The sequence below is a fragment of the Cydia fagiglandana genome, chromosome 10 (assembly GCF_963556715.1).
Source record: "Cydia fagiglandana chromosome 10, ilCydFagi1.1, whole genome shotgun sequence".
Lineage (NCBI taxonomy): Eukaryota > Metazoa > Arthropoda > Insecta > Lepidoptera > Tortricidae > Cydia > Cydia fagiglandana.
The window spans coordinates 4,130,553-4,146,910 of record NC_085941.1 but is presented as its reverse complement, the minus strand read 5'-3'; positions in this window follow the sequence as shown (position 1 = coordinate 4,146,910).

Sequence of the window (16,358 nt, the reverse complement as noted above, 5' to 3'; positions counted from 1 at the left end):
TTATCACCTACAAATAGCACACAATTTACAAAATACTTCCTTAACTTTAAATTGCGTAACTTGTTAAGTATTTTGGTCGAGTCGTCTTTTAGTTAGTTTGTCTTCGGCAACTAATTCGGCTTAAACTTAGTTTAATTAATGGACTCGCTATTCAATTCGGTTCCGGTGTACGAAAGTTTCACGAAATTATACGTTACGTGCGTAGTTATTGTTGTCATTTGGGCATAAGGCAATAAGTAAAGGTGCTCACTTCATACATAAAGAAGCCCCATTTATAAATTAAGTTCAAAGCGATTTTGTAGTAGGTTCAGAATACAGTTTTAGAAAAATTGTAGTGGTATTTTAGATCACAACATGGTTGCTAAAAATTGTGGCCTTTCTTTAGTAACTTTGTTAACTAGAATATTGTTTTTTTGACTATCGTTCCAAAAATTACGAACAGAGGTCTAAAACGCATTTTAAAAATTCGCATCAATTTGTGCACAAAAGCTAAAAATATGGATATAGCGCAATTTTGTTTTTGATCCAACTCGTCGATTACTTTTTTTTGTAACAATATACAAAAAATTAAAATGTTTAAACATGATACCTATCTGCGATTCCGGACACGCACAGCCATCTTGCTTACAAACATGATACCTATCTGCGAACCGACGGAACCTTAACTAATAATAATCTTCCACGGCAAAATATGTAGGTACATAGTTTAGGTACTTTCGTTCATTGATCTTACGTACCTATAGTACGTAGTTTAGCATTAGAAATAAGGTAAACAATCTTGATGTGTCTTTTAATTGAAAAACATATTTTAAAAATAAGTTTCGGCAAATATGTAACAATTATAAATGTAATACGATCATTTATATTCTTCAAAAGTAATAGTTACTGATTTTTATAACGCATTTTTCAATTAAAAGACATGTCAAGATCGCTTACCTTCTTGCAAGTTCTTTCTAATGCTAAAAAAAAATGGAACTATAACATAGGTCCAATGTTTTATGAGCTGTTTACGCTTTCACGATAACCAATTTGATTATCGGCATAACAAGGTTCATAGTAAATATCTTTATTATGATCAAATCCACTTTAGCTCTAACACAGTATGGAAATTCTATACGAGCGACAAATAAAACCAGATTTATAATTTATCCGTGTAATCAATAATTTCAAATTGCCGTGGAACGTCACATATCTTTATTATTTCATATATCAATAATAATTAAGAAATTATATTTATCAGAAATATTTATTATTTGACGCCAATTTATTAGAAATTACATGTTTAAAGTAATTTAAAGTTATATAAAAACACTATAAATGAGTTGGTTAAAAATATTTATCGTTAACCTTTTTTTTTACGAAGTCAAATTTCCAAGTAAAATTAATAAAAAAATATTAATATTATCTTCTAGAGACTGGTTAAGCTCGAAACAAGATACGACACGAAGATGAAATATTAAAGCCTTCAGGAACAATCTGTATTATCAAGTATTCTGTATTAACTCATTAACATTAAAATTCATCTTCCGGTGACTTTTTGAACCGAGAACCTCAATAAAGGGGCACACTGATTTACAGTCTTCCGGACGGTATCAGCCTTTTAGTTGTTCGGAACTCTCAAAATTCTGTTCTAACTGACAGGCCAATACCGTCCGGCGGACTGTTAATCAGTGGGCCCCTTTAATTAAGAGAGGTAAAGTCAAGAAATTAGAAAGGAACAAAATATGGGTCACAGGGTACGGTTATATGATCATTTGATTGGTAAAAAGACAATGCATGGTATTGTTATTGTATTGGGAGCGTAAAGGGTCTGCTTTTGACGGGACATAGGGAACAAAGGGATTATGGACACACGTGATTTGTCTTTTCATTGTTCTGATAACCTATAATTGAGTGGGAAACCAATAGGCCAGTATATAGGAGCCCATATAAGCTTTATACCTAACGAATATGGGATGGAATCTGACATTTGTGCTATTTTCACCCAAAAGGGTAATTATTGTCGGTTGTCAATACCTATTTCTAATTTTTTGGAAGTTTGCAGTATTCCAAATAAAGGAAAAATCGTATTTAATTTTACAAACGGGTCTACCGCGATATAATTTCATTGTTTTTACCTTAAATTCCGACGTTTCAGCTGAGTTGCACCAGCTGTGGTCACGGAAAGACTGACGTCCCAGCAATTGTCAAACGGAGATAGATACAAATAAAACACCACTAAACTACCCGAAAATTTATATTAAATGAAAAATGAAATTATATCGCGGTAGACCCGTTTGTTTAATTAAATATGTGTACAAAACGCGAGAGTTTATAGCGTTATAAAGGAAAAAAAGTCAGAAAAATACGTTTTTATCGAAAACAGTTGCATGAAATTAGCATTGTAATAAAAACTGATCGAATAAAAGGAAAACTATTACGTAACTCCGTCAGTACAAATAAAATCACAGCTGCGAAGAAATATTACATTGAAATGGTTCTTTGTTACCAAACACATTTCTTTGTGAAATGCCGCTTTTCGGTACATAAAACACAACTGCCATGTGTTCTTATGTAGGTGGATGAATTACAGAATACATGGGTAAAGATAATACCATAAAAGTATATATAAGTATAATATAATTATTATAATCATGGTTACTTTCTTTTTCTAGCAGTCATTATTTCATAGATGTTTGACGTTTAAAATAATACTTGGTGGTGGTACTATCAAAATCGTTGGATACTTGTCTTGGTCTAAGTAACTCTAATAGTGAATCTTAAACGTTGTTTACAAAGCATGCAAATACAATATTTATGACACTCGGCTACATTTAAAATCACCTTTTTTCGTTCACAAGTACCAAGAACGACCTATTTCCCGGGAAGATTTAAATCCGCACATCACCCGGCCACGGCCAAAATAAATGCAGAATTAAGCCTAAATCTCACAATTATTTACGAGAAGCGAACCGTCACAATGCTTGCGCTGTTTAATATTTCATCTGTGTCACAGCTCAGGAATGGGCTTATAAAATAAGGTACCATCTGGTGCGACATGCTTCGTTAGTACATATTCTTTTCCTATGATCCTTGTTGAATTTAAGATTTACGACAGAAAAGATCCTTTTCCTCGTATGGCTTGAGTTTATTAGCGTAAACATGACGCGGGGAGAGATTTTTGGTGTGAAATGGGTTTAATCAAGCTCTTACCGTGCACGGAAACGTTGAAAAATGATAAAATATGAAAATAAAGTCTGTTTTGTGTTCAATTTCGGTGTTATAATATATATAAAGTACTGCAATGTGAAAAATACCTCTGCCGGCCTAGCCAAGGTTACAATCGCTATCGCTTCGACAACGAAAACCATTATGTCTCTCTATCACACTTCCATATTAGTGCGACAGTGACAGTTGCGTTTCGATCGCTACGGAGCGTAAGCGATCGGAATCTTGGCTACGCGGCCTGAACATCTCAATAAATTAAATATTTGGCGCCATTAATTTCTTTAGAAGTATCGAATCCCGGCATAATCTTTGTAAATCAATTCAAAGGTAAGTAAATGTACGTAAAATATTCATGTTTTTACCAGTAGCCAAAAATTACAATTAACGCCGCCCAACGACATTGTGACCCAACACGAAAAAAATTGCAGTTCGTCCAAAAAATACAATAACTAAAACAATACTTAATCTAACCTCCATCACTTAACATAAAACTAAAACACAACAAAACCATACATCAAATAGGCACAAAAAACAAAAACACAAGCCGTCATTTAAAAAAAAACACATAAAACCAAACTAATCATACTCGTATAACCCACCCCGAGTCACTCCAGGCGCAAAAGTTTCCACCACGCTCGCTGCGTTTCCTAGAAATATAATAGATAACCTCTGGACCAGGAATGATCCGGAGCGGTCAAGACTCCACTTTTTTATACCTACTTACTAATTAGTCAATCGGTCCTTACTACTCTTCTTCCTTCTTCCCTTATCCCACCTGCGTGGGGTCGGATCTCCTTGTCATTTTGCGCCAGAGTAGTCGATTCTGGGTTCAGGTTCTTTAGGTCGGCTCTAATATTGGACCACCATGTGGATTTTTTGTCGATGGGCGGATGTGGTGGACGCTGATCTGCGCGAGCTCCGCGTTGAGAACTGGCGAGAAACGGCACAGGACCGGGATCAGTGGCGAGCAGTCGCGTTGGAGGCCAAGAGACACTTTGGGTCGCTGCGCAGGAGGAGTAAGTAAGTCTGTATGTGGATTTTGGTCTTCCTCTTCCTCTCGGTTGTTCCGGAAGGTCCTTACTACAGCTTTACCAAAATAATTCAATTACCCACGAATTCGGTGCCTAATTACACCAGGCACATTAATTTGAAACCCAAACACCCGTCGCTTACATCCGCAAAGTACATTATAACGTTACAGTAATCTAACTTTCGGCGAAGTAATTATCCCTTTCAATTCTAAATTACCGGCATTAATTTGGAATTAAAGTAATAAATTTGAATTTCACAATACGTAGTGAGGTCTGTTGTGATTTCAATCGCTTGCTACTAATCATGGCTTAGACAAACCAGTGTAAAAAACATTTTCTAATACCTAATATTTTTAATATCTACAATAGTGTGTAACTATCTGCATTTTTTAAATAATCTTTTATATTTCATTTAAGACATTCGTGTTTTTTTTTCTATTGAGCGAAAGTCAAAAACTCAGGATTGGAATCCATACAGTTCATCGAGAAAGGCCTCAAGATTGCTAATTAAATATAAGTGTTGTGGTCTAAAAATTCCCTACAACTTTTTAAAAATCCAAAAAATTATTCGCTTTGCGGCAATACACGTGGGGTCATTTTAGACCTCTGTACTTCGTTGGATAGCATTAGAAAAATAATAACAAGTAAGAAGTGTTTTTTGACGTGATAACGTCTTATAAATCGATGAACACTGGCACGGCAATTTACGGCAATTTTTCATCAATGTTTTCTTATGACGTTATCACGCAAAATTATCGTCCGTAAACCGACTTTACAGACAAGCATATTTTTTATTGAAATAATAGCGACTATTAAAACCGTCAATGATCAAATATGCTAAGCATAATATATTAGGTAATGGTTGTTGTGACTTTATTTTTACAAAAGTTTTAAAAAAAAGACACGTTATGATCGAGTACTTTTTTTGTAATGCTAAAAATACGAAGTGTAGTCAGACTTCTATAGTTTAGGCAAGTTCGTCAACACTAGCTCACAATACACTGGCTCACGATACGCTGGCTCACGTTACACTGGCTCACGACAACTCGTCTCACCTACAATCTACATTTAACAAAAATAAGCCAGAGTGCGGCCATATTCCCTTTTAGCCTTTTTCAAAAGCCACAAAAAGGAAGGCTCTGATTTATTTTACTGACCTACAGAATGGACTTTCGCCAGTATTTTTATTTCGGTATTTTGGTTCCGTTAGTATCATGATATTGTTTTTTTAGGAGCACGAGATTTTTCAATATTAGCATAGTGACAATACATTTGACATAATACAAGTCTGTTTTTTATTTGATTCATTTTCGGACGAACGAACGAGCGAACTTTTGATATATCTATGCATTGCACGGATAGTAAACTAGATATACTTACATTATAATAATTATAAGTTCTCTCGATAGAAAATCCGGACTTGTCCGACCTCACTGTACATGGTGTGTCTGACCATGGGGCTTTAAATCCAGGGCTTGATTTTACTCGCTAAACTAAGCTACTTTTACTACGTGACCAACCCTCAAATCGGGGATTTTTTTTTACTTTTCCATAGAAAACGTCGACATCTGATCAGCCAAAATGTATGAAAAAGTAAAAAAAAAATCGGAATTTTGGAGTTGGTGCCATAGGAAAAGTAGCTCAGTTTAGCGAGTAGAATCGAGCCCTGGATTTAAAGCCCCATGGTCAGACATACACTGTATACAAACACTTTACCCCATCATAAATAGGTATGTAGAAATACTGTAGGTATTTCTATACCTCATTTCAGCATTTGACATTTTAATATGTACATACTTTACGCACTTGCATTAAAATATACTATTAAGGAATACAGGTGTCATAAATATGAACGTTCACGCTTCTCTTCCAAGGAACGCCACTAAAATGGCGTGCAGTTTTGATTCATACGCGCTGGACAACTGCGTGACCCCGTAACTGAAAGTTGTGAACATTTATACGGAACAGTACAGGAGGGAGCTATGAAACATCTTGGTTTATGGAGTATTGTGCTTTTTGGTACAATGTTTTATCGAAAATTATTGTACATGTATATATTTAAGGATATTAATTAAGATAATATAATTAAATAGATTAGATTAAACAAAAAGAGTCTGGGTAGTAAAATTGACGTTACGTTGAAGCCCTATTTTGTTAGAGACAACCTGTATAAAAATACACGGTGAAGCATTTACAATACACGTTTTTCATTTCTCGAAATTAAAATAGGAATCGCGTTTAATCGCTGCAATTTTATACGATATTATTACAGAGTTCCCAATTTCCGAGTAACATTTGTTTTACACATCGACACATCAAAATGTCAACTGACTGAGAGGGGAATGCGATATTTCATTTCTGAACAAAGCGAATTAAATGAAAATACTTCGTAAGTTATTTGTCATAATATGTTAAATAAAGTATGAATTTACAAATAGACTTGCAAAACAGGAGTTTTTAAACTTTGATTATTGTATCTTTAATGGCAATTTAAAAACTTTGTTATTCACCTGGTTTTGTTTTTATTTATATTTTTATTCGTGAGCACAAACACAAAAAAGACAATTATACAAGCAGAGAAACATAAAAAAAAACCGGGCAAGTGCGAGTCGGACTCGCGCACGAAGGGTTCCGTACCATAATGCAAAAAAAAAACAAATTAAAGTAAAAAGAAAACGGTCACCCATCCAAGTACTGACCCCTCCCGACGTTGCTTAACTTTGGTCAAAAATCACGTTTGTTGTATGGGAGCCCCATTTAAAACTTTATTTTATTCTGTTTTTAGTATTTGTTGTTATAGCGGCAACAGAAATACATCATCTGTGAAAATTTCAACTGTCTAGCTATCACGGTTCGTGAGATACAGCCTGGTGACGGACGGACGGACGGACGGACAGCGAAGTCTTAGTAATAGGGTCCCGTTTTACCCTTTGGGTACGGAACCCTAAAAAGGAGAAAGTGCCACTTTAGCGAGTAAGGTTGATTAAGTTTGAATCCGAATGGCACCATAAGCTAAAACTACCTAAATAACCTAGCTCATGACAGACAAACAAGGAAAATTTATATTGAATTAATTCTAATTAAAAGGCCTGATTATGTATGCAATTTCTTAACCCCGCCATTGTTAACCAAAATTGAATTTGCTAATACCATAATTGTAAGCCAGACAAAGGCTTAAGACAAAATTTGCAATCTCACCCCGTTTTAAATGTCCCTAAAATGTCTACCACAGATTAAAATCACCTCAATACTGATTCTACTCAGAGATAATCGGGGATAAAGCAAAGGTCGTCATCAAGCCGTTCCGGATAAACTGCGGGATAAGCCAATCTAACCGGGTATTCAGCCCTGCGATACCCGGGTGATCTCTCTCGCTGAATTCATTGTGTTGGTGAGGGATAGATGTAGCTTGATGAGCTCATGTCGATTTTTGATTAGGGTTGTCTAAAGATGTGGTTACTGCGTATCGAAACGTGATACTGCTTTTGACTGAACAAGTTCAGATTAAGAACAAATTCAGACTAAACATGACGTTCGGATGACAATTACTGTTGCTGCTGTTTTGCCTACCTACCTACCTACCTACCGCGAACCATGATCGACGTGGTGCCTCTCTCTTGCACTTGTAAAATCATACCTAAGTGTGACAGGGAGGCAACACGTCGAACACGTGGTAGGCCCCCTGTTGCCTGTTACAGAGTCGTTGTTGCTGCTCTTGTACAAAATGTACAGATATTCTTCTTCTTCCTGGCCATATCCCACGTTATGTGGGGTCGGCACAACATGTTTTTCTCTTCCATTCTCCTCTCTTTCGTCACCTCAGCACTTATGCCTTTCTTTCTTATATCCTCTTTCACAGAATCGATCCATCGTTTTTGGGGGCTACCATCCGCTCTCCGTCAGTTACGTCATTACGTCCGTTACAGTAAAACCAAGGCACTGTGAAACTACAAAATAAAATGTAATAAGTACAAAGAAACAATACATGAGAACAAAATACAATCAAATTAAACATTGGATTTGGGTGACGACGTGATAGCGTGGCTCCGTTGCATCGTCTGACTCGGCGTAGGATTCGGCAGGTTGCCCCGGAACCGCCGAAGCACCACACCCTTCGTCCAGAAGTCCACGATGGTGTCTTGCAGCAGCCGCGGCACACACACACACACACATACATTCTCTTTCCTATATGGCATACCTCTACTACTCTCCATAAATGATCGTTTGCCGGAATCGATTTTCGAAATCCGACTCGATAGGCTCCAGTATCGAATAGCCCCACCATCGGCATTCGCCGCACGCCCTCGATAGCCCAGCGAACGGCCGCCGTGAGTGCCGCGACGTGACTCCGCCCCGATGAATATTTTACAGCGAGCCTTTTGTTTTTTAGCCAAAAAATAGATTTCTGTGTCGCGATGATGGGCCGCGCGTGACGTGTGGGTGAATCCAAGTGGCAATACTGGTTTCAGTTATTGTTGGTGGCATTTCACTTGGTGCTTGTTTGCCTTTTTACCTGGAGAAAGTTTTTATATTATTAGGTTAATTAACTAGGTATTATTTGGCACTCTTTGCAGCCTAAACGACAACGGTTTTCAGCGTATAATATTTAGATGGCCATTAGTTTTATAACCAGTCGTTTTTTTTAATTTTTAGCTAGGGCGTCAGCCGCGCAAACTGAAGGTACCGGTTCGAAACCGGCCTCCGTCACTAGAGGGCTTGGTCGCTATTTCTTTACTATAGGACATCTATTACAGTTCTTTGAGTTGAACATCGACTTTCAAAAATCAAATTTAAAAAGCATACATGAATGAATGAAATACTACACGGCTTAAATCGCTTTTAAAACTCGTTAAGAAGTGTGACATGCATGAAACTATGAAAAACTGCCAACTATAAAAGTCTAGCAAAACTAACTCGGTTTCGTGACATTCTAAATTTATCACCTAGAATAAAAGAACTTCAACGAAAAATCTCATAAGAAGCCAGCGCGGTGGGTCACAAATCATATTTTCTGAAAGGGTATTAAAAACGATTTAAATTGTTGTAAATTAACATGAGCTTTCCAGAAGGGAGGAAGAAGAAGAAAGGAAATAATTATTTATTATTACACTGGACCTGTCGAAGTAAAGCAATATTTTTTATTGAAATGAAAAGCTTACCAGTAAATTAGCCAGAAAATCTGAAATAATATATTACTTAAAAATGTTTTATTTTTAACCCCCATTGTTGGAAATTAACTTTAGTACCAGCTTCTCGTAGAAATACCTCCTCGAATTAAAAATCTGTATTAGGTTATGCTTTATTTTCATAAATACAGGTGTTTGAATCGCATCAAAAATTATATAAAATAAATCAAATAAAAGTCCTATGTTAGAGTCAGACCAAGAATAGTCTGCAGCGGATTTGATAGCCCACGCAGTGAAAGTGTTATTTTAAACGTCAAAATTCTATTAAATTATGACGTATAAATGACACTTGCACTGCGTGGGCTATCAAATCCGCTGCAGACTTTTGTTGGTCCGACTCTAGTAATATTTTCCAGATAGGTATCTACATGAAACTGGGACACTTATTTTACTGCAAAAAGCCAAGTGCTTAGTGGAATCCAGGCTCCGTGGGATTATGTACAAACGAGAAACAATCGAAACTAGCAAAACTAAATAAAAAAGACGCAAAGTACAGTAGCGAAGTGAAAAGATGGTAGTAAGATACAGTACAAATCTTTTTGTTTTAAAGGAAACTTTTAAGAAAGTAGGGGAAGGAAGGCATTTATTGCGCTAAAAGCCCCGCCGGAACTAACTTTAAAATGGATTCAACTTTGTCCGATGCATTTATCGCGGCGGAGTGTTACACCGAGGTGTAACGGTGCAGTCACTTGGTACTGGTAAATGAGAACGGTGTGATTAGACTGAACCTGGACTATCTCAAGTATAGTAAGTAGTAGTAGGCGTATTGTGTAGTACTTCAGCATGTTTGTGTTGCGCGTGCGGCGGCCGCTGCTGATGTCAAAAAATCTGCATCCGCAACATCCCTGCTGGAAAGTAACGACAGCGCGAACTACTGGCTGGTCGGAGGGTGTGGTATTTTTGTGGTTCCGTGGTAATCTGTCAAATCCTACGCGAGAACATGCTACGCAGCAAACAACTTTGTTTCACCAAAAGTTTTCTTAGATTTTAAGATCGTAATTATTTATCGTACGTTTGTTAGTCTAAATGGTATAATACCTTTGTAGGCAACAAAATTTTTCATTTTAGATAACAATCATTGTTTATGTCTCGCAGATGCAAATGTATTATAAAAGGCTAGATATAGTTTTAGGTAGAAGAAATCATCCTAAAACGGATAGGTTGATCAATTAATAAGCTACGACATTCTGACAAAAAATTGTAAATACGGAAAAAACCGGGCAAGTGCGAGTTGGACTCGCGCACGAAGGGTTCCGTACCATAATGCAAAAAAAAAAAAACAAAAAAAAGCAAAAAAAAAACGGTCACCCATCCAAGTACTGACCCCTCCCGACGTTGCTTAACTTTGGTCAAAAATCACGTTTGTTGTATGGGAGCCCCATTTAAATCATTATTTTATTCTGTTTTTAGTATTTGTTCTTATAGCGGCAACAGAAATACATCATCTGTGAAAATTTCAACTGTCTAGCTATCACGGTTCGTGAGATACAGCCTGGTGACAGACGGACGCACGGACGGAAGGATGGACGGACGGACGGACGGACGGACGGACAGCGAAGTCTTAGTAATAGGGTCCCGTTTTACCCTTTGGGTACGGAACCCTAAAAAATGGTCTATAATGATCAACCAATAACAGGCAGTCCACTCGTTGGCAAGCTAAAATCATATTTAGCTAACTTACTCGCCGAGATCCTTAGAAATTGTATCCTCGATTAGTACAAATACCTACTATTCTTATCATTGTCTTATACAAAAGAAAAGTACATCATTACTTACATCTCGGTTTGAAGCACGTCTAAGATCCTAGTCCTTTGAAAGCGGAGGCTCTTAATCTTATTGTTCTTTACTGTTTCCTACTATCCGTATTGATAGGTTTTCTTTGAGGTTTCCGTCAAATCGTATACGTAAGTGCCGTATAAATGAACGGTCGGTAATGGAAATGGCCGTTTGACGTTGCTCGTGCTCTAAATATGAAAGGAATATCTATCTCTTCATAATATTTCGTAGTGTGTTTTTGGCGACCGGTCTGGCCTAGTGGCACTAATAATCCAGCGTATGAAGCTGATGGTCCTGGATTGGAATCCCGGTAAGGGCATTTATTTGTGCGATTAGCACAAATATTTAATTTTATTCCTGAGTCATGAGTGTTTCCTATGTAATGTATTACGTTTTTTCCTGATTTCGGGGTTGGGGTTGGTTCCTGTCTGGGTCACACGAGGAAAGATTTGAGTGATTTTTTTTTCTATTATAATGATAGTGTAGGATAATTACATTAAATATTTTTAAGAGTTATGCTGTTTTATAGTGACGAGTGTTGAGTGTTGAGTAGATTAATGTGACTATTGCACACTACATGAAAAACTGATGAAATGATTAAGTATTTATTTAATGTTAAGACAAAAAACTTAACCTACTTAAATTAAACTAACATCTAATCAAAGGGGAACCATATTCGCAAAACGCATGAATACAGTTCAGGACAGCGCATTCTCTGTGAACATTTTCACGGAATTAATAAGGAATCTTTTTTTCTCTCATTCCAATGTTTTATGCAAAATATGACCTAAAAGTCAAATTATATCTCACCCGCAATTGCGTTGCGTTGCGTTGTTGTTGTTGTTGTTTGCGTTGTGTTTTTTTTAAGTAGGTAATTACTTAGCCCCATCAAAAATCATTTAGTTATCAAACTAAAGATAAGCCCCAAAATAAAATAGAATATCAACATCACTTTCAATTCGTCATTGAAATTGTGTAGAACGATCCAACTTTCACAATGTCCCATATATTTTCCTGATTCTCATTAACAGTCTAATTTCCATTGAATAGAGTTGAAATTCAATTGACTTGTAAAATAGCTGCGAGCTTTTGAAAACTCTTTCCCCCTAAGTTGAAAATGGTAACGCGAGAGTCGTCTCTGAGAAATGCTTTATTCCTCTACACTCCATATTGGACCAGAACTCGGGGGACCGCCGCCGCCGCGTCTCGAGTTATGAATCGAAACACGTATGTAATTTACATCCAATCATTTATTATTATTACTCTGACAAGTCCGACTGGAGTAATATGTCGTAAGTAGATGTACGTGAACATTTTTACCATCAGGCTTATATTTGAAATTGGTTTACAGATAGTGCGTAATTGTTATTCATCGTATTTTCTCGGAAACGTTCGTATTTGTCATGGATATTATAATCAACCTCAGTACTTTTTGTACCGAGACTGACTGAAATAGCAAGACACATTCGTACGTTTAAGAGCCCTTCAACGTGCACACTAGCGCCACAGCTAAATAATCGTGCTTATTTAAATTTAACGAAAGATATTGAACAAAGGGAGCCGCTACGTACTGTATTGTGTATTTAAGTGCCTTTTGAATACATCAAACTAGTTTTTGTGTTGCTGGTTTCGTCGATCTAGGAACTCAAAACAAAAACGGCTGTTTTAACTTTGGACGCATAGATTGACGAATCCAGCAACATAAAAACTAGTCTGATGTATTCAAAAGGTACTTAAATACACAATACAGTACGTAGCGGCCCCCTTTTTTCAATATATTTCGTTAAATTTAAATAATCACGATTATTTAGCTGTGGCGCTAGTGTGCACGTTGAAGGGCTCTTAACGCTTTCTCCGTAATTATGCACTACAGAATGTAAGTGTAACTCATGCGTTGTGGTCTTTGTTTCGTAAAAAGATACTTGCTTTGCGTAATACCAAAAGTGATGCTACGTCATAATGTATTCTTCCCTTCTCACTGATTACAGTAACAGGAATGGTAACGTCACCTTAAACTTGACTGTCATCGAGTCATCGTCATCTCCTAACCCCAACAGCCCCTTAAGTGATATTTTTCATTAATTCCCTAATTGCCACGTCATCTATTCGCATCACGAGCGCTGTTATTAAAGCCGGGATCAACACGATAACCCCCAACCCACAGAGCAATTAACTCGGGCCATCGAAGCCCCGTGGGCTTCCTGCATTGGCTAGGAATTACTCAAAGAAATTGGACTCCCTGACTTGAATTTTGCATTGCAAGGAATTGCTGGTTCGAGTTGATGTGTATTTGATTGCGGCATGGTTCGCTTTTCAAAATGTAGTTTTAACAAGATTTTACAATACATCTGGTGCTCCATTACGACACCCTGTTCTATAATAAGCACATTACGTAGGTAACTACGAATTTCGCACTTTTATCGTCAATAACTATATTTAAGTTGCCATATTTGTTTGTAGGTAATTTTGGTTGGGTGACAATGCAATATATTGTGGTACCATCAAGCTGATCTCATTATGGTCAGCGGAGGTGGTCATAGGAACTCTATGATGAATAACGCTACCTCATTGTGTTTGGACAGGCATGTCTCACTCCGCGATTTCGTCGCTTTGCTACAGGTAGCTAAAGGTACATCCGTTCGGCCCCAATTTTGGGGTTTGCCATAAGCCGCGCGTGGCGCTGTCGCCACCTAGCGGCCATATCTGTGCTGATCGTAACAGACCCGTTTTGTTAGAGAGTGAGTCTTCTGTACTTAGTACTATTATTTATTCTGTGGTTTGGGTTTGTAAGAATTGTATCGATGAGTATCATTAGTTGATTGTTGAACGAAAATTACATATTCGTCGATACAAGCACCAACATTTATGTCTCTGTTTGACCCAATGGTTGACTGGTAAAGAATCCCTATTGGCATTAAGTCCGCTATTTGTAAATATTTCTTTATTTTGTGCAATAAAGTTTTAGTAAATAAATAAATAAAAGCTTGTGAATTTTTTAACAAAAATGGAAGTATTAATAATTGTTGGAAATATAATTGACACGTTACATGTTAATTGCGGGCATAAAAAATATTTTGCGGTTGTATTGTTTACTTCATACCGTGTGGCTAACACCAGGTTGGCACTTAAATAAACGCTTTCGAGAACGTAACTTACTTTCCATGCATTTCGCTCGTACTCGCATATTTGTGCGAGCGAGATGTACAGAAAGCCGACCACTGACTAACCTGACTGACTAACTGACTAACTATCGGCCTGTCAGTTAGAACAAAAATTTGACAGTTCCGAACAACTGACCGGCCGATATCGTCCGGCAAACTGTTAGTCAGTGGCTCAGTGGTCGGCTTAACAGATTTGACACTGTCAGTGACTCATGGTACGAGTACTGATATTTAATTTGTAGCGTTAATACAGATCTTTCAGTCCGAGCGCGTCCTCATTAATTCGGCAATAAACTGCATCAGGAAATTGGAATTTTAATGTTCTTCCTTTTTGCCCCAATGAATACGCAACAGTCATAATTGTTTTATACGGAAATGCCGATGGTACGGATCAGCGAATCAGTAAACATCGGTAACGGGTAACATTTTTTTTTTAACTTACTGTGTATTTATTTTTGGCTTGTTACAAATTGCAGTGACTAACTAGTCTTATACTTAAGCCCCTAGAACGTTACGTTTCATAATAAAATAAGTTTTTGGCTAGAATTTCATTTTTGGTACAAGCTTTTATAGCTGACTGTACTTTTCTTACGACAGACAACTAATACTCATCGAGACAATTCCAAAAACCCCTAACACAATTAGGTTGCGTTGTTTCATCACAGAGTTCCTATGGCCACCTCCTGTCTCCATCATCAGATCAGCTCAATGGTACCATAATATTGCATTGTCATCCGATTTATACATGCATACAAAATTTCAGCTCAATCGGAAACCGGGAAGTGGATCAAATTTAACTTGCACGATTTGATTACAGACAGACAACGGGACAGGTGAAAGTAAATAAAAGCTTGTAATAATGAAAATAACTAGACGTATCGCAATTTGCGAACTTCGGTGTTCACGTTCGCGGTAGGCCCTCAGAACTATGTCCAACTAAGTGGCCAGATGATATCATTATGTCCCCGTTGTTTTTCCCGAGGGTCTATTTCGGGACAAGTTTTCATTTCATATTTATTCAGTCCAATAAGTATTTGGCAAAAAAAAACATTTTTGGTACAAACTTTTATCGCTGACTGTACTTTTCTTACGACAGACAAGTAATACTCATCGAGACAATTCTAAAAACCCCTAACACAATTAGGTTGCGTTGTTTCATCACAGAGTTCCCATGGCCACCTCCTGTCTCCATCATCAGATCAGCTCGATGGTACCATAATATTGCATTGTCATCCGATTTATACACGCATGCAAAATTTCAGCTCAATCGGAAACCGGGAAGTGGATCAAATTTAACTTGCAAGATTTGATTACAGACCGACAACGGGACAGGTGAAAGTAAATAAAAGCTTGTAATAAATAAAATGACTAGACGTATCGCAATTTGCGAACTTCGGTGTTCGCGGCAGGCCCTCAGAAAAACGTCCAACTAAGTGGCCAGATGATATCATTATGTCCCCGTTGTTTTTCCCGAGGGTCTATTTCGGGACAAGTTTTCATTTCATATTTATTCCGTCCAATAATGAGGAGCTCTTCAAACAAATTAAAAATCTTTACAAAGGTTATTTTGAAAATACCCTTTCAAAGCACTATTTTCATAAAAGTTACAGATTATATATGTTGATAATAATCTAGATAGGTATTCGTTTCCCCCATCAATCAGAGTTATCCTTTCCCCGGAACGTAATTTTAAATTCTTCCGCCCATTTGAAGTCGTTTAAGAAACATCTATTTAAACTTCCCAATAACATTTCAAATCAATTCTCAAGTTCGTTAACTTTATCCGAAGATCGGGAACCTCCATTAATTCTATATCGAAGATCTATCTGTAATTACTCGGGGACATTTTTCAAACTTTCTCTCTCTGGTTGCTTTCAAGACTCGTTGGATTTAAAATTGAATTTGCTTGGATTGACTATGGGAAATAAACATTTGAATCTCTTGAGTAACAGACTAAATAGTTGAGCTTTTGAGATAATTTGTTTATTTTAAGATTT